The sequence below is a fragment of the Nelumbo nucifera genome, chromosome 3 (genome assembly GCF_055504915.1).
Source record: "Nelumbo nucifera cultivar China Antique chromosome 3, China Antique-T2T, whole genome shotgun sequence".
Lineage (NCBI taxonomy): Eukaryota > Viridiplantae > Streptophyta > Magnoliopsida > Proteales > Nelumbonaceae > Nelumbo > Nelumbo nucifera.
Window position 1 is genome coordinate 4,539,445 of NC_142651.1, and position 17,472 is coordinate 4,556,916.

Genomic DNA, 17,472 nt, shown 5'->3' on the forward strand with positions numbered 1-17,472 from the left:
TTTATTTCTTTTTTCAGTTTTTGGCCATATTTTTTTCGTCAATACGCTAGCGATACACCCCCGATATAGGTCTGATACACATGAAAGACGATATGCACGATTTCCATGCATATCCCGTATCTATTTTTAAAAGATATGATACGATATACCCCGTATCAGGCGTATCATATCCAAATGTTAAACCTTGCATAAATGCAAACTTCTAGAAGCCATAACTTTGCATTGGGATGTCAAATTAAGATGTTTTTTTTTATTTTAAATAACTTTTCCAATCTATGTAATTCCCAAGGCGCCAAAGTCCCACTACTTTTGCCAAAATGTCTTTTTTGGCCTCAAATATTAAATTTTAATATAAAAAATTAAAACTAGAATATATTTTGAATCTATTATAATTTAAGATATAATTTATAATATTATATAAATTATAATTATTACATACATGCATATTATATCACCAGGGTTTAACCTTTGATTTGAGTCATATTGAACATATATCTGACCCGTAAATCTCTCTTTTTTTCGGGTGATCTAATTCTCTTTAACACCCTAATATCAAAATTGGTGAAAAATTCAAGGGTTGTTAGAGTCAAACATCCTTAAATAAATAATCCCACCAAAAGGCATCTCCAAAATCGCATATTATATTGCCTATGAATCATTTAATTACGAGTATATTCTAACCTGTATTTATATAATAATAAAAGTAATATTGTACACGATCTCTAACCGATGTCATTCACATGATTGGAAGATACACAATGTGCCTAAGACAACCAGTATCAGATTTATTAATTAATTTTCCATCTTCTTTGTCACTTCTACATTTTTGTCTGTTAAAGTTTGCCGTCGATAACTCTAAATCGAGTGACGACCTCTCGGCCGGATCAGGACATTCAATCCACCGGCCATGTGTGCCGTCAAGAGCGGAACAAAAGCAGGCTCCTCCAATCCAACCGATTTGAACTGGAACTGCTTCAGCAGGGAAGCCATCACGTATTTCATCTGAACAAAAGCCATCTCCTTACCCAGGCACACCCTGGGTCCGGCTTGAAACACCGGGAACTTGAACGGAGATACTTCCTTCAAAGCTCCACCCTCCTTGTCCGGTTCGACGAACCAACGATCCGGTTTGAACTCAAACCGGTCCTTACCCCAGAGCCCTTCCATCCTCCCCATCCCGTACGGGAAGTAAGTCACCCTATCTCCCGCCCTCACCCTCGTTCCATCCGGCAGCGTGTCATCTTCGACTACATGCTTCGAGTCCCAGGCGATGGGCGGATAGAGCCTCATGGACTCGCACAGGCAAGCTTTTAACAATGGCAGCTCCTTCAACGCTTCGTAGTCTAATGGACTGTCGCCGGTGTTAATCGCCTCAACCTCCTTCACCACCTCATTTTCAATATGGGGGTGGCAGGAAAGCAGCCAGAAGAGCCACGTCATAGCCGCTGATGCAGTGTCCCTTCCGGCCATGATGAAGCTTATAACCATGTCTCTAATCACCTCATCGTCGTAACCAGACGATATCAACCGTGACAATAGATCGCCATTGCTGTTGTTGTTGTTGATCTCTTCCTTACGAACTCTGTTAAGCATAAGCTTCTTCTTATCGCGAATTATCTCCTCGACGGACCCATGTACATGTTGGATAGCCTCCTTGAGGCGCCGCTCGGACCCGAGACATAACGCTCGTTTAATCTTCCAGACAGCGAAGACGGGAGCGGATGCACGCCTGGCGCTTATCTCGGAGGCTATGTCGAAAGCTCCGGCCAGAGCCGATACGGGAAGCGAAGAATCCAAGCAACCAGGATCGATTCCCAGCGATACCATGCACACCGTGTCGAAGGCGAACCTCCTTAACAAATCCTGCAGATCTACTATTTGGTCGGTTTCCATTGCAGACGCAAGTACCGGCGTCAAGCGATTTTTCACTACTTGATTCAACGTCTTCCCGACGAATTCCCGCAGAGACTTGGTGCTGAACTCATGGCTTGCTAACTTGCGCTGGGCGCGCCAGAGTTCCCCGTCCACGTTGAATATACCGCAGCCAAGCAAGTCTCCCAGGATGTCCGTAAAGGGTTGACCCTTGGGGAAGTTGTTAAAGTTGGTCGTGAGGATGTATTCAACGTTGTCTGGGTTCGCCGTGACGACTGTCCGTCTTGCACCGAAACGGCGTATCACGATTGTCTGCATCGGGGAGTCCGCGAGAAGGTCCGTGTACCAGTCTAACAGACGGCGACGATTTTTGTAGAAGGAGATCAAGCACCCAATTAGAGGGTACGTTGGTAGGCCATCGCCGGAGAACTTACACAGTCGCCTGAACCGGCATAAAAACCAGTGCAACAAAAACAATAGGATCGATGTAATCAAAAGCGTCGGTGGATCTGCTGTCAAAACTGGAGCAGGCATTTTTGTTTTTTCGTTTTTTCCTTGGATCCTAGACTTCAGAGTATAATTGATAGACTTAAAAAGCGTAGAATAGCACAATTTGACTGATAGACGACTGACAGACCGCGGACCGTGATGGCGAGTTTCTCAGTTTCCTACACAGTCCGTCTAGAAAAGTGTAGACGGACCAGGAAGGAAGGAATATACCCGTAGTCGTAGAAACTAGAAAAAAGTCTTTTTTTATTTTGTGTGTATGTATTTTGTGATGATTGTCTCTAAAGTCGGTTTCTGTTTCAGGAAAAATTCGGCTGTCCACCCAGTGATTCGATGATATTCATTTTTCATTTATGGATAATTTTGGCAGTCCAAAGCACAAGGAATTTTTGTCATCAGTCAACATATGTAACACCTAATACGCATCCAGGTCCACATAACGTTAACGTTCCATTAACGGCACCTAAAAAACAGTTAATAAAAAATATTTATTTTAAATTTTTACTTGAAATATCTTAAAACCTAGGCGGTGTTTGGTATTAATGCCGTTTTTTAAGAAAATGATACCACATCGGTGCCACTAAAAAACAGTGTTTCAGAAAACAACCTTTTATTTGACATTGTTTTTCCAAAAAAAACTTTACTCGAGGCCATGCCTTAGAAATTGGGAAAGTGTAATTCGAAAGAATGTCAAATTCAATGTTTTCTCGGAAAACGGTCTTTTGCTACTATACCCATTCATAGGCCGGGTAGCATAGTCCGGCTTTAGGGATGGCAATTTTACCCACAAAACCGGGTCCTCAATCCGCCCCGCCCCGAACAGGGCGGATTTTCCCCGGTCACAAATGCATACGGGTCGAGTTCGAGGAATTTTTTCCCCAGACCGGGGACGGGGCAGGGATGGGGTTTACTTGTAAATCCCCAAACCCGCCCCGACCCCGGTTGTAATTTACAACTATACCCTTATATATATAATGTATTAAACGTATTAGGGTAAGAGTAATTTCGTGTTTCCTGTTTCATCTTCCTTTTCACTATTCAACCTTCGTTGAGCGCAGAGACCTTCAACCTTCGCACAATCGCCGACCACCGGGTGTCGCCACTATAGTAGAACTGCCGACCACCGGCCACCGACCGCAGTAGCACAGAGCTCGGCTCAGTTTGCAACCATTTTCAGTTCAATCTTCGTCTTCAAGTCTTCTCAATTTCTCAGTCTACAATCTTCTTCCATGCTTGCTCTCTGTTCATCTACCGAATGCCAGGCGTCGTCGCCATTGTAGAACCGCCAACCGCCGTAGCACAGAGGTGCGGCTCAGTCTGCAATTGTCTTCAACCTTTCTCCGTTCGCCAGTTCATCTGCAATCTTTCTTTCTCTCCGTGCGGGGCGGGTACATGTCGGGGATGGGGAATCGTCACCCCAATACCAGGGACGGGTGTAGGGATTTAAGCTACGGGGTGGGAACGGGGAGTGGGTGCCCCGCCCCGTACCCGCCCCGTTGCCATCCCTACCCGGCTTGCACCCCGGTCAAGCTTGGACATGTAGTTAGGCCCGCGGGTCTGACCTCAGGCCCAAAAGACCAAGCTCAACTGTGTTTCGGGCCGGGCTCGAGATTTGTTAAAAAGCCCAGCCCGACTAATTTATATAAATATATAATATATAATATTTATTATAATATATATTAATAAATTAATATATACAATTTTTATTTTTTTCTTTATAATCTCTCTCTCTCTGTTCAACTGCTTCAGCGATAGCAGCGGCATGAACTTTAGACTTCAGACTCGAGCCCAAGTTGTAGGCCTGATGGTCGGGTCAGGCTCGAGCCTTAAAAAAATTTGTTAATTAAGAGTGAAAGCCCAACCCAGCTCATGAATAGGTCTACCAACGATGCAATGGCGTGGCATTAATATGGCATCATCTTGGCCGTTGGATAATGTAGACCAATGCTGAAAACAATTATACAGCACTGGTATCAAATAAAACCAGTTCTATTTTCCTAGAAAACAGCCTATGTGACAGTATCGATGCCAAACAAAAAAAATAAGCTGTTTTCTAATAAAATAATGCAACAGACCCTCATATATATGGCACAGTTTTCTTAAACATCTCTGAAGCAACAAGATCGATGCCAAACACCTACCTATTGCTCCGTTCCAATGATTCATCTTTTACACCTTAAAGCAAATAATCTCTATTACCAATGACGATTGTCGGTAATAACAGGTGGAAAGACTCCTCACCATGAATCTCTTGTCCTAAACACCCTCCAACCAAATCTGTTCCTCACAGAGGGTTCCTCACAAGTCACAACATATGTTTTCATGCATGACGGCAATATGTTGTGAAGATGTGAAAAATAGTTTGTGAAGAGTAGATCCGGATTCCCCTTCAAGACATCCATTGTTCACCCTTTTTACAAATATTTCCTTCATTCTTGTCCTTCACAAACCTAGGGTTTTTCTTTTTCCTAATATCTCCAAACATGATGATCACGGACCAATTAATAATGTTCTTGTTAAAGAAAACATACATATCAGACTAAGGGTTTATTTGGTTCACAATCGATAGCGGAATTGGCATTGGAATCAAGATCAAAATGGTCTATTCCTCCCATATGTTTGATTTAAATGGGAATAAAAATCAAAATCAGAATCAATTAAAAATTCTCATTTCCACAAAAAGGGAAGAAAATGATTATTTCCACAAGAACGTCATTTCACCAGAAATAGAAATGGGATTTCAATTCTATCCAACCAAATAATTGAAGTCGAAATGAATCATTCTAACTCCAATTGCAAACCCTTATTTCCATGAACCAAACATTTTAACGGATCTTAATTTTCACAATTGTTTGTCAAGAACAAAAGTCTGCCGACATAAAAAATTTTCGCTTCAGTCATTTGGGAAAATCTATGAATCCGTGAATTTTGATAAATAACAGGTCTATGATTTCAATTTATTAGTCAGTTATTTTTCGAATATCTCATGATGATGCACAATCCGGCCGATCTTAGCTGTCAATGATCTTGCCTCTGAACCGGGTGTCAGGGACCTGAAATGGAGGGAGAAGAGAAGCTCTGGGGAGAACCCGGCGTAAGGGCTCCGAAGCTCAAGTTAGAGTCTTTCAAAGGCAAGATAGACCAGATAGCGCAAAAGTTAGCATACCTCGTTCCTGGGGGGTAGGAGCCTTTTATAACCACCTCGCGCACTCACTTCCAGGCTTCTGTCAAATCGGGCATGATTACTTCTGAACTCCTGCCAGTTCGGATGTCATTTCCTCTAGCTGGACAGAACCGCCACTGCTCCTTTTGTCGGAGCCGTCTCTACGGTTAGTAACGACGGTGGCAGGTGGCGGTAGCAGGAGGCCGTTTGAAGTGCGGCTGTCAGGCGTCAGATCCCAAATCAGTTAGGCGCGTCGCCCTTGGATACGGACGTCCTTGGCGTCAGGTACGTTTGGTCAGCCTGGTGTTTTGGAAGCGAAGTGTTAGAGTGAGCGAGATGTCTTGAGTTCGGTTTGGGGAGTGTTCCGAGCTGCCATGGGCCAGCTCGGGTCACAGCTTTGCGAGGCTTGGGGCCCAATATAGTTTGTGCTCCTTGCAGGGAGCTCGGGTTCTCAATAGGGAGCTCGGGTTCTTAATAGGGAGCTCGCTCTTAATAGGGAGCTCGAACTCTTAATAGGGAGCTCGCTCTTAATAGGGAGCTCGGACTCTTAATAGGGAGCTCGCTCTTAATAGGGAGCTCGGGCTCTTGGTAGGGAGCTCGGACTCCCAGTAGGGAGCTCGGGCTCTTGGTAGGGAGCTCGGGTTCTTGGTAGGGAGCTCGGGCTCTTGGTAGGGAGCTCGGACTCCCAGTAGGGGCTCGGGCTCTTGGTGGGGAGCTCGGGCTCCTAGTAGGGCAGTCTAGAGTTCGGGCTCAGTAGTGAGCTTGGACTTGCTTTCGGTGCTTGCTTCGGGCGCTCTACTGTCCCGAGTTGCTTGTTTTTGCCACGTGTCGAGTGATTGCAAGGTTGGGCCAAATTCCCCTTCATCAATTGCCCCCCACTCCCTACGACAAGGGTCCCGTCTTGGCGCGGGGAGTTCGTAAGGTAGCAGGAGGGTTTTGGTCCGTGCTGAGCGCGCTTGCTTTAATTTGATTTTCAAAAAAGGGCGCGCGTTTGGGAGACGTGACGGCAGTCGTTCGAGAGTTGAGCTGCAGATGCTTTTACTGCGAGGAGACGTGCGCCAACTCCCCGTCAATTTCGAGAAGGTGCGTATTGACACCCGTCCTCTGACAGGACGTGCGCGACGCCTCGACAGTTTCGGAAAGACGTGCGCTGATTGGCCTCGGAAGACGTGTAATTTAGCGCGGCTGTGAGCCGTTGGATTGGCTTCGATCTGGGCCGTCGCTTTCCGGCCGCTGTGGATATAAATAGTGCGTGGGGGGGGGGCGTCCTTGCTACTGTTGTACCTCTTGAGCTCGCGCCTAAGTTTCAGTTCGCGTCCAAACTCTTCAGCTCGCGTCCCAGGTTCCTTGCTTGTTCGAGCTTTCGTGGTCTACTTCAGTCTTCTTCCCGGGTGAGTGCTTTTGGAATCCCGTTCCATTTTCCGATGTCTAGTTCGGAGGGTTCAGACTGTTCAAGCGGGTCTGATGTAGGTTCTACAAACCAATTTGCGTCCCCCGGTAGTTCAAGTGAGCCCGATGTAGGTCCTGAGGAAGGGGTCGAGCCTACAGCCCGAGGTGCTTCGGGTAGGTCGGCGTCCACCTCCCGTCGTGGCCGGGTTGTAGATCAGTTCGGCCCTTCGACTATGACACCTGAGGGACTTCAATCCCTCATAGACTACTACGACTTGCCCGGGGAGCACGTCTACTTCATCCCTACGGGTAGCTTCCCTTGGGAACACGGTCCTGATGAGATCGTGATTTTCCGGGAACAGCTTGCTGCGGGGCTGCGACTGCCTTTTCATCCTCTTCTCGTCGAGGTTCTAAACCACTTCGGTGTGACGGTCGGCCAGCTTCACCCGAACTCCATTAGGAATTTAGTGGGGACGATTTCCTTATTTTGTGACGAGAACTTTCCTTTGGATCTGGAGATTTTCTCCTCTATTTTAATGCTGAAAAAACAAGCGGGTCCCCTTCCTGGGCGTAGGCGGGCATACTACCTGTCTCCTCGCCCGGGCTTCAAGCTCTTACACGGACTCCCTAATAAGGTCCCGGCGTGGAAGCGGGACTATTTTGGGGTGCGAAGTGCGCTGGGGTGGCCGTTTCAGACCGGCTGGGGGATGGCTGCTCCCGACTCCGGCGTCACACTTGACAAGGAGACGGCAATGGGCGCGGCTTGGGCTAGAGTGTCAACGGTATCTGACGGAGGCCAAGCTTATTGCTGCGGGCCTGAGTTCGGGTAGGTTCTTTCCCTAGCGATCTTGTCTTGCTCTTCTTTTACGTGTCACTGATGCCGGACTCCTTTTCGTAGGTACGATGGACTCTCGAGGGACCCGAGGTGGGCACTTGTTCCAGGGCATGAAGAGGAGAAAACGGGTGCCTAAGCGAGCTCGCGCCGAACTGCCCCAGGGTAAGGAGCCCGAGGTGCCGGACTATCCGGCAGAGGAGCCCGAAATGGTTCCTCCTATGCAGGAGCCGGCGGGGGCTCCTTATGCTGAAACCACACACACAGGGGCTCCCGCTTACTCCGAGTCTGCCCATACGCGAGCTGGGCCGTCGGGCTCGAAGGCCCCGGGGGGCTTCAGGAGCGTGCTGTCGCCTTCCGTGCCGTTACTCATGCTATGGTGGTAAGTGCTCCCTTCTTTAGAGTTCTTCGGCTTTTATTCTTCTATTCGTTCCTTTGATCCCGTTTTCCTTTGATAGGTGAACTCTTCTATTCACGCCTTAGCGAACCAGGTGGAGAGATGCTCAAGGCAGGCGTGAGCTGCCGAGGAGGCTGCTCGAACTGCCGAGGAGGCTGCTCGTGCTGCCGAGGCTGCTGCTCACCTCGCGCGGTCTAGGCAGGCGAAGTCTCAGAGAGATGCCGAGGCTATGGGAGTGGTGGTGAAGCATATGGCGGAATTGAAGCTGGACCTGGAGCACCAGGTCGAGTATCTTCAGGAGGATATCAGGGAGAGGACTCAGATGGTGGACTCCTACAGGAGGGGTTTCAAGCTAAGCCGGTGGATGATCCGGAATACGTACCCCGAGCTTGATACTAGTGCCATATCCACTTCGCGCATTACTCAAGAGATGGCTAATGCTGCGGATGCCGAACCGGACTCCGAGGGGGAGGCAGGTCCTTCGGGTGTTGTCGAAGTGGCTTCTGATAATGATGAAGTAGCCCCTGGCTTGTAATGGCTTTTCTTTTCTTTTTTTTTCTTTTTTTTTTAATGTACACATCTATTCTGAAATGAAATGGCTTTTTGTTCAAGTGCTGGTTGTCCTGTCTTCGAGCTGCGTTTTTTGCCGAACTGACCATTTCGGTCCTTCAGTTCGTTTTCTGACATGAAATGGCTTTTTGTTCAAGTGCTGGTTGTCTTCGAGCTGCGTATTTTGCCGAACTGACCATTTCGGTCCAGTTCGTTTTCTACCTAGGCTTCGGGGTACTTCCTTTTGTGGTTTATAGGTAGTATCTTCTTAAGTTGACGACGTTCCATGCTCGGGCTACTTGTTTTCCTTCTAGGGTTCCGAGCTCGTATGCTCCCCCACCGAGTGCTTTCATTACTCTGTAGGGTCCTTCCCAGTTTGGTCCAAGTTTCCCTACGCCGGGTTCGGGCACCATGACATTACGGAGAACCAGGTCGCCGACGCGGAAGTTCCTCTTCTTTACTCGCGTGTTATAATACCGAGCTACCTTTTGTTGGTAGGCCGCAGTTCGGATGTGCGCGAGGTCTCTCACTTCGTCCAGTAGGTCGAGGTTGGTGCGTAACTCGCCCTCGTTTGTCTGTTCGTCATACACTTCTAGTCGCAACGTAGGCACTTCGATTTCCGCCGGGATCACCGCCTCGGTGCCATAGGTGAGGTTAAAGGGGGTCTCTCCTGTGGCGGTTTTTTCCGTGGTTCGGTGAGCCCATAGAACACTTGGTAGTTCGTCTGCCCACAAACCTTTGGCTCGGTCTAATTGTGCTTTCAGTCCGCGGAGGATGGCTCTGTTCATTACTTATGTTTGGCCGTTTGCCTGCGGGTGTGCGACCGACGTGAAGTTCTGACTAATTCCCATACTTTGGCACCATTCTTGGAACTTGATATCTTTGAACTGTTTGCCGTTGTCGGAGATCAGTACCCGAGGTAGCCCGAAGCGACATACAATGTTCTTCCAAAAGAAGTTCTGTATGTTTCGGGCTGTAACTATTGCCAGGGGTTCAGCTTCTATCCACTTTGTGAATTATCTACTGCCACCACTAGGAATTTTCTCCTGCCTGTCACTGGTGGGAATGGCCCCAGGAGGTCGATGCCCCATTGGGCGAAGGGCCATGGGCTGGTGAGGTATTTGAGGTCGGCAGCGGGCTGATGGTGGATACTGGCATGCTTCTAACACTTGTCGCATTTTCTGATGAGCTCGATTGCCTCTGTCTTCATCGTTGGCCAGTAGTATCCTTGTCGAAGCGCTTTTTGGGCGAGGGCTCTGCCCCCCTGGTGTCCGCCGCACAAGCCTTCATGGGTGTCGCGGAGTACCAGCTCGGCTTCAGCTGGGCGCAAGCACCGCAGGTAGGGGAGCGTGTAGGATCGTCGGTACAACCGTTCGTCTATCATGACGTATTCGGCTGCCTGGCGCTGCACCCTCTTGGCTGCGTTGCGGTCCGCGGGGAGGGTTCCGTCTAACAGGAAGCTCGCGAGTGGGTCGATCCAGCTCGGCTCTGCTTCAGTGACGGGAGCGACCTCTTCTGCCCCACCGAGAATGCTGGGCCGAGGTAAGTCTTCTACGTACACGGTTCTCCTGGCGTTGTGGCTCGTGCTAGTTAGATGGGACAGGGCGTCGGCCTCAGCGTTCTCTGACCTCGGGATTTGCTTGATGAAGTGTGACTGGAAGTTGAGCAGAGCCTCCTTTACTTTTGCCAAATATGCAATCATTGTGAGCTCGCGCGCTTCGTATTCGCCTATAACTTGGTTGACCACGAGCTGGGAATCACTGCAGATAACCATGTGCTTTGCTCCAACCTTGTGCGCTAGGTTTAGCCCGGCTATCAGTGCCTCGTACTCCGCCTCGTTGTTGGATGCCGCGAACTCAAAGCGTAGTGCGTATTCCAGTTTTGTTCCGCTCGGGCCGCGTAGCACTATTCCAGCCCCGCTGCCTTGTTGGTTCGAGGAGCCATCTACGTGAAGGATCCAGGGCTCCTCATCCCAGTTCGCGCTTGGTCTAACCAGGAGGGATGCCACACTGGCTGCTACTTCACGGGGTCCGGACTCGTTTGGCTTGGGAGCTCCGAGTTCGCCCGAACTGGGGATCTCGGGCTCGACCGGCTCAGGGGCTTTGAGGCTAAACATGCATTCTGCGATAAAATCTGCCAAGGCTTGGGCCTTAATGGCGGTTCTTGGCTTGTACTGGAGATCGTACTCGCTGAGTTCGATGGCCCACTTAGTCAGCCGGCCGGAAACCTCGGGTTTGAGTAAAACTTGTCTCAGAGGTTTGTCGGTCAGGACGATGACGGTGTGAGCCTGGAAGTACGGGCGGAGTTTCCGTGCTGCTACCACCAGTGCGTACGCTAGCTTTTCTATCTGCGAGTTCCTTGTTTCTGCTCCTAGTTCGGTCCGTAGGGGTTCTTTGATGGAAGCACCAATCTGGAGTGCGCGAGCTGGGTCCGTAGGCGAGGTCGGGATCGCGACTGTTTCTTCTGTGGGCGAGGCTCGTTCTTCGCCTTGTTCCGCGGGCCGCTCCAGATCGAGGTCGCCGGCCGCCTTGGTCTTTCCCTTTAGGGCGGCAACGTAGCACTTGCGGGACTAGAGCTGGTCGCCCCGCGCTACCCCCACACTGAAGTCCGTAGGGAACTTCATGGCCAAATAGTAGGTGGAGACCACCGCCCGCAGGATATGCGTGATTGGCCGCCTTATTATGGCATTGTATGGGGAGGGGGTCGCGACCACCAGGAAGTCGTGGTTGAGTCTGACCGCACAAGGCCACGTGCCGACTTCCACAGGCACCGTTATTTTTCCAAGGGGCCTGACTTCCTCTCCGCTGAAGCCCACGAGGGGAGTGCTTGCAGGCTTTAGTTCGCTCCTTGGCAGCTGTAGCCGATCAAACGCCGATTTGAAGAGATTGTCTGCCGAGCTGCCCGAATCTACGACTACGCGCCTAACCTCGAAGTCGTTGATCCTTAGTTTAATGACAAGCGCGTCCTCGTGAGGGTAGCGAACTCCTCACGCGTCGTCTTCTGTGAAGAGGATTGGCTCTTTGGTCTTCGGTCTTTTCGGAGGGTTCCGCTCCTCGAGGACCGCTTCGCGAACTGAAGTCCGGGCTGCCGCCGAGGTACACCCCTCTACCACCGAACCTCCCACAATTACATGGATGGTTCCCCGAATTGACCTCTCTGCCGGAGGCTGTCGCTGCATCGGTTCGGCTGGCCTGCTGCTAGTTTCGGGGGCGTCCCTTTCGTGCTCGCCTGGTCGATCCGCTTTATTGCTATTATTGTTGTGCTGTACAAAGTTTCTTAAGTATCCGCGACGGATGAGCCCCTCTATTTCGTCTCGGAGGTTATTGCACTGCTCGGTACTGTGACCATGGTCCCTATGGAAACTACAATACAAATTCTTGTTTCTTTCGTTCGGATTTCCCTTTAGGCGAGGTGGCCATGTCACGTACGGGGCGTCCTTAATTGTCATTAAGATCTCGATCCGCCTCATGTTCAGTGGCGTGTAATCCGTCCGAACTGGCGGGGGAGCTCGGAACGGCTGGTTCGGTTTTGGGTCCCGGGCCGGGTTTTTTCGGTCGGCTGAGTTAGAGGGCTCGCCATACCTCTTTCTTTTCTCGTTTCCGCCCTCGGTTCGCTGGTTGATTTCCTCTTCCGTCCTCATGAATTTGTCCGCGAGCTTGAGGAACTCGGCCACGGTCGCGGGCTGGTTGGCTACCATGTGCCATTTGAACTCCTTGTGCGTCACTCCTCTTTTTGCTGTGGTGAGCTGCACCGCGGGGTCTAACCGCGGTATCTGTAAGCATGCTTCACTAAATCGTTTGATGTAGCCCCGTATGGGTTCTCCTTCCCTTTGGACTACCCCGAAGATGCTTTCCTCTGCTCTGGGGCACCCCGTTTGCTGGTGACAAAGTGTGCAGTGAAGACCTGCACGAACTGAGCCCAACACTTTATCGACTCGGGGGCCAGGTTCCTGTACCAAGTGCGGGCTACCCCCTTGAGGGTGGTGGTGAAGGCCACGCACATGCATGATTCGCTGGCTCTGGCGAGGTGCATTTGGGACTGTAAAGCGTCAACGTGGTCGTTGGGGTCGAAGGACCCGTCATACTTGTCTAGAGGCGAGAGCTTGAAATCCCTGGGCAGGGGGACTGCCAGGAGTTCTGACGCGAGGGGGGAAGGAACTGAGAGAATTGGGGCAACTCCTACCTCGTCCGAGCTCGTCTCGCCTTTGCCTCTGAGCTCTGACAGGACGCGGGTGGTGGTTCGTCGACCTCGACGGCGCCTTCACTGCTGAGTGGGCCTTGTACTGGCGCTGCTGGCCTCCGTATTGCCGAGCTCGATGGGCCCGGAGTGCTGGTAGTCCGCTGCTGCCAGTGCGCCGAATCGGTTTTCCACGAGTGGGAATTCCGGTTTGGAGCCCCGAGGTACTGATCTCGCGGGCGAGGTTCCCGACCCGCCTACGAGCTGCGAGGCGGGGATGACTTTTCTCTCTCTCCGGCCTGGGGACGAGGTCTGGCTGTTTGGGGGGATCTGGGACCTGGAGGCCTTTCCTTGGTGGAGGCATCCATCCTGCGGAGAGGCCTTGACCGGCTTCGGAGCAGGGTGGCGAGGTGGAAGTAGTGGTTGGTTCGGTGGCAGTTGGGGGAACTGCTGTTGATAGTGATACTGGGAGAGGTTGTGCAACACTTGGTGCTGGTGAAGATGGTGTTGCTGGAATTGTTGCATCTGGGCTTGCATTGCCCGCATGCACTGCATTAGGTCATCCAACCGATTTTGGCTAGCTGCCAGGGGGACGGCGGTTGGTTCAGTGAAGGTAGTTTCGATGGGGAGAGGAAAGGGGATGTTTGTGGCAGGTAGGTTTACAGGCGCCACTGCTTGTGGCGTATTCAGATTGGGAATTCCGTCCACCGAGAGGGGGATGGTGAACTGCCCAACACACACCACGGGAACCTGAGGCTGTTCTCCGGTGGTGTTTGTCTCTGTACCGCGTCCGGCGTTGCTGGAGGAGGCCATGAGTATTGAGTTTTTCAAAGAAGAAGAAAGGGGTATGAAAGTTTTGGAGGGAGGCCTTTTGAAGCGTTCCCACAGACGGCGCCAATTGATGATGCACAATCCGGCCGATCTTAGCTGTCAACGATCTTGCCTCTGAACCGGGTGGCAGGGACCTGAAACGGAGGGAGAAGAGAAGCTCCGAGGAGAACCCGGCGTAAGGGCTCCGAAGCTCAAGTTAGAGTCTTTCAAAGGCAAGATAGACCAGATAGCGCAAAAGTTAGCATACCTCGTTCCTGGGGGGTAGGAGCCTTTTATAACCACCTCGCGCACTCACTTCCAGGCTTCCGTCAGATCGGGCATGATTACTTCTGAACTCCTGCCAGTTCGGATGTCATTTCCTCTGGCTGGACAGAACCGCCACTGCTCCTTTTGTCGAAGCCGTCTCTGCGATTAGTAACGACGGTGGCAGGTGGCGGTAGCAGGAAGCCGTTTGAAGTGCGGTTGTCAGGCGTCAGATCCCAAATCAATCAGGCGCGTCGCCCTTGGATACGAACGTCCTTGGCGTCAGGTACGTTTGGTCAGCCTGGTGTTTTGGAAGCGAAGTGTTGGAGTGAGCGAAATGTCTTGAGTTCGGTTTGGGGAGTGTTCCGAGCTGCCATGGGCCAGCTCGGGTCACAGCTTTGCGAGGCTTGGGGCCCAATATAGTTTGTGCTCCTTGCAGGGAGCTCGGGTTCTCAGTATGGAGCTCGGGTTCTTAATAGGGAGCTCGCTCTTAATAGGGAGCTCGGACTCTTAATAGGGAGCTCGCTCTTAATAGGGAGCTCAGACTCTTAATAGGGAGCTCGCTCTTAATAGGGAGCTCGGGCTCTTGGTAGGGAGCTCGGACTCCCAGTAGGGAGCTCGGACTCCCAGTAGGGAGCTCGGACTCCCAGTAGGGGCTCGGGCTCTTGGTGGGGAGCTCGGGCTCCTAATAGGGCGGTCTAGAGTTCGGGTTCAGTAGTGAGCTTGGACTTGCTTTCGGTGCTTGCTTCGGGCGCTCTACTGTCCCGAGTTGCTTGTTTTTGCCACGTGTCAGATGATTGTGAGGTCGGGCCAAATTCCCCTTCATCATCATATATTTTCCATATCATAGTCGAACCCCATTTAATGCACTCGTTGTCCACTACTTCTATGACCTAGTTGTCTAGTACCAAATCCATACACATGCTTTGTACAGTAGACAATAAGTCTATTTATAGAGAAAATAATGATTTTTTGGTTATGAATGGAATAGGACAGGCCAAGTCACTCACACCTCATACCCGATTGACCCCAACCATGACTGGGCTCCTCCGACCATGAAAAAAAGTGTAGAAAAAGATTCTATTTGTGTCCTTGTGCATTCCCCTCTACGGTCTACCTAGAAAGGGACATTACGAAATGAAAGCCGGGGCGGGAGTAGTGGAAGGGTGGAGAAGGGAGAGTGTCAGAGAAGTTTGTCTTAAATCAGTGGATGCTATGTCCCATCACAAAGTGTCAATTGGTTTTGGTTGTTTCATCAGGCCGACCAAATTAGCCTAACGGTGCAGTTCTGGTTGGTCCGATTTCACATTTTACACTGTTTTTGGGTTTGGGCTTTAGATCTGGTTCATTGAAAATTTGACAATTTTTTAATATTTAAGACTGTTTTTGGAAAGGATGTAAGATGAGGTTTTACATGGAATCATAAAAAAGCAACCGTTGAGCTTGGAAAAGTGTGACAAGAAAAGCATGAAATTTTACATTGATTTTATCGATGTAGTATTTACATTGACAATTAATATAAAACTTTATTTTAGATGAAGTTTTACAATGATTATGTAAAATTCCACTACATCCAAATGTCAATAAAATCAAATCGGAGTTGAGTTTTACATCGATCTTGATTTTACACTCTATTCAAACGCCAATAAAACCGAATCGATGTACACATTTACATCAATTCCAAATGCAACCTAATTTTTTCAAACTGCACCTGTAAACTAGGCACTTTTTGAAGAGATCGGATTGGCCAGAAATAAAATTACACACATCTAGCTGGATTACCTATCACGAGTGAATACGTTAAGGTTTCGTTCACTTTTCGTAAGTTACCCAGGTAAGTACATTTACCCATGTTCTTTTATTTCTCAAGTAAATAAGGCAATAGCCATTGTAGCCATAGAAATTCATTATTAAAGGAGCATCACCCAGGAAAATAAACTTTCCCTGATCCCTACATAAAGCTGAAAAAATAACATGCGATTCTTGGTCAATGGGAACCAAATTCCCATTGACCAACTTTCCCCCCTCTCCAAATCCAAAAGACACTCCCTAATATTCAACATAGATGGGGCCCACAATGAACACTAATGTGTTCATTTGTGATAGATAGCCCAGCACAGCGTGCATGACTGCCTCCAACTCATTTGATTCCCTTTTCGAATGCAATTTCTATATTTAGGTAAAATGTTGTGTATGGGAATTGGGATAAAGGAAGGTTAGGTTATGTTTGACACAATTTAGAATTAGTTCTAGCAAATTTTGTTATTTTAAACAATTATTTTAAATTTATACGTATGAAAATTGTTGGAATTAAGGCATCTTTTGGGTTCTTCTAATTCTGAGAATTGATTCTTTAGAGCCAAAAAATAATTTCAATAAGGCTGTGCTTGGAAACGATGCAAATAAGTGTGAATGTAAATATGTAGAGTGTAAAATGGTTAATATAAATTATAAAGTTGGGTTAGTTTTGTACTGACAAATTTACCTTCTTACCAAATAAACTTTTAGCTGTAATAGATGCAAACATGAATTTCAATAAAGTATATGTTTTTTTTATCAAAATCCCACTTGGATGCAAATTTACTTCTTTTGTATTGATGTACTTTTGGCTCAGTTTGGAAAGAGTACAAATGCAAATATGTACAACGTAAATACATACAAAATAATACAAAATATAAGGTTTTGCACTCTACATATTTGCATTTGTACTCCTTCCAAACTCAGCCTTTACATCTTATTATCAATGTAAGTATGCATTGGTCTTTCATTTGTCAATGCATAAATGTAATGTTGCCAAACACAGGCAAAAGTGAATCAGAGTGCAAATTTACCCTGAATCGAGATTTACACTCCATTTGCATCATTTCCAAACGCAGCCTGAAAAAAAAAAAGCAATTTAGGTTCAAAACTGTAGTAATTCTTTGGAATAGAATTTTAACTAGGCATAGCCTTGATGATTAAACCAAATTTTTTAATTGCAAAACCAAACGCAGCATAGATGGGTATGACTTGTTTGGGGGACAGGTTGTCAGAACAAAATCTGTCTTACATCAAGAACTCGGTCACGACTAGCACCATTGGATGGACTCCGTTTGGGAGATTAACCACAAGGAATCAATTTTATGTGAACATTTGGATGGACTAGAAAGCTCCAGTGGACTTTGAGAATAAAGCCAAAGGATTGAAAATTCTCTCATCTCATCATTGTGTGAATGGAGCCCTCTCTTGAGCCCTAATGTAGAGTACGAGACTTATCCAATAGTAGCTAGCTAGGCATTTGTCTTTTGAATATATATTCAACATGTGGCAATTTGGTGCAATATGTAGGAATTATGTTTTTATGAACATTCATTCGGCATGTGCTGATTTATGGGACATATCTAAGGCTGCAGTCATCATCATCATCATCTATATAAGTGTGATTTTGCCATTTCGTTTTATTTGACATGATATTTATGATAAAATCATGCACGCTTAAATCATTTTATTAACAGGTTTGGTAAATGATTTTCG

At 48.4% G+C, this 17,472-nt stretch overlaps 1 pseudogene across 1 annotated transcript; it reads right to left on the minus strand.

The window, feature by feature from the left end:
- Positions 1-764: 764 nt before the first annotated feature.
- Positions 765-2,649, minus strand: LOC104592904 (cytochrome P450 94B3 pseudogene; annotated as a pseudogene). Its single transcript, XR_016084346.1, has one exon. The product of XR_016084346.1 is annotated as a cytochrome P450 94B3 pseudogene (transcript).
- Between the last annotated feature and the right edge of the window lie 14,823 nt (positions 2,650-17,472).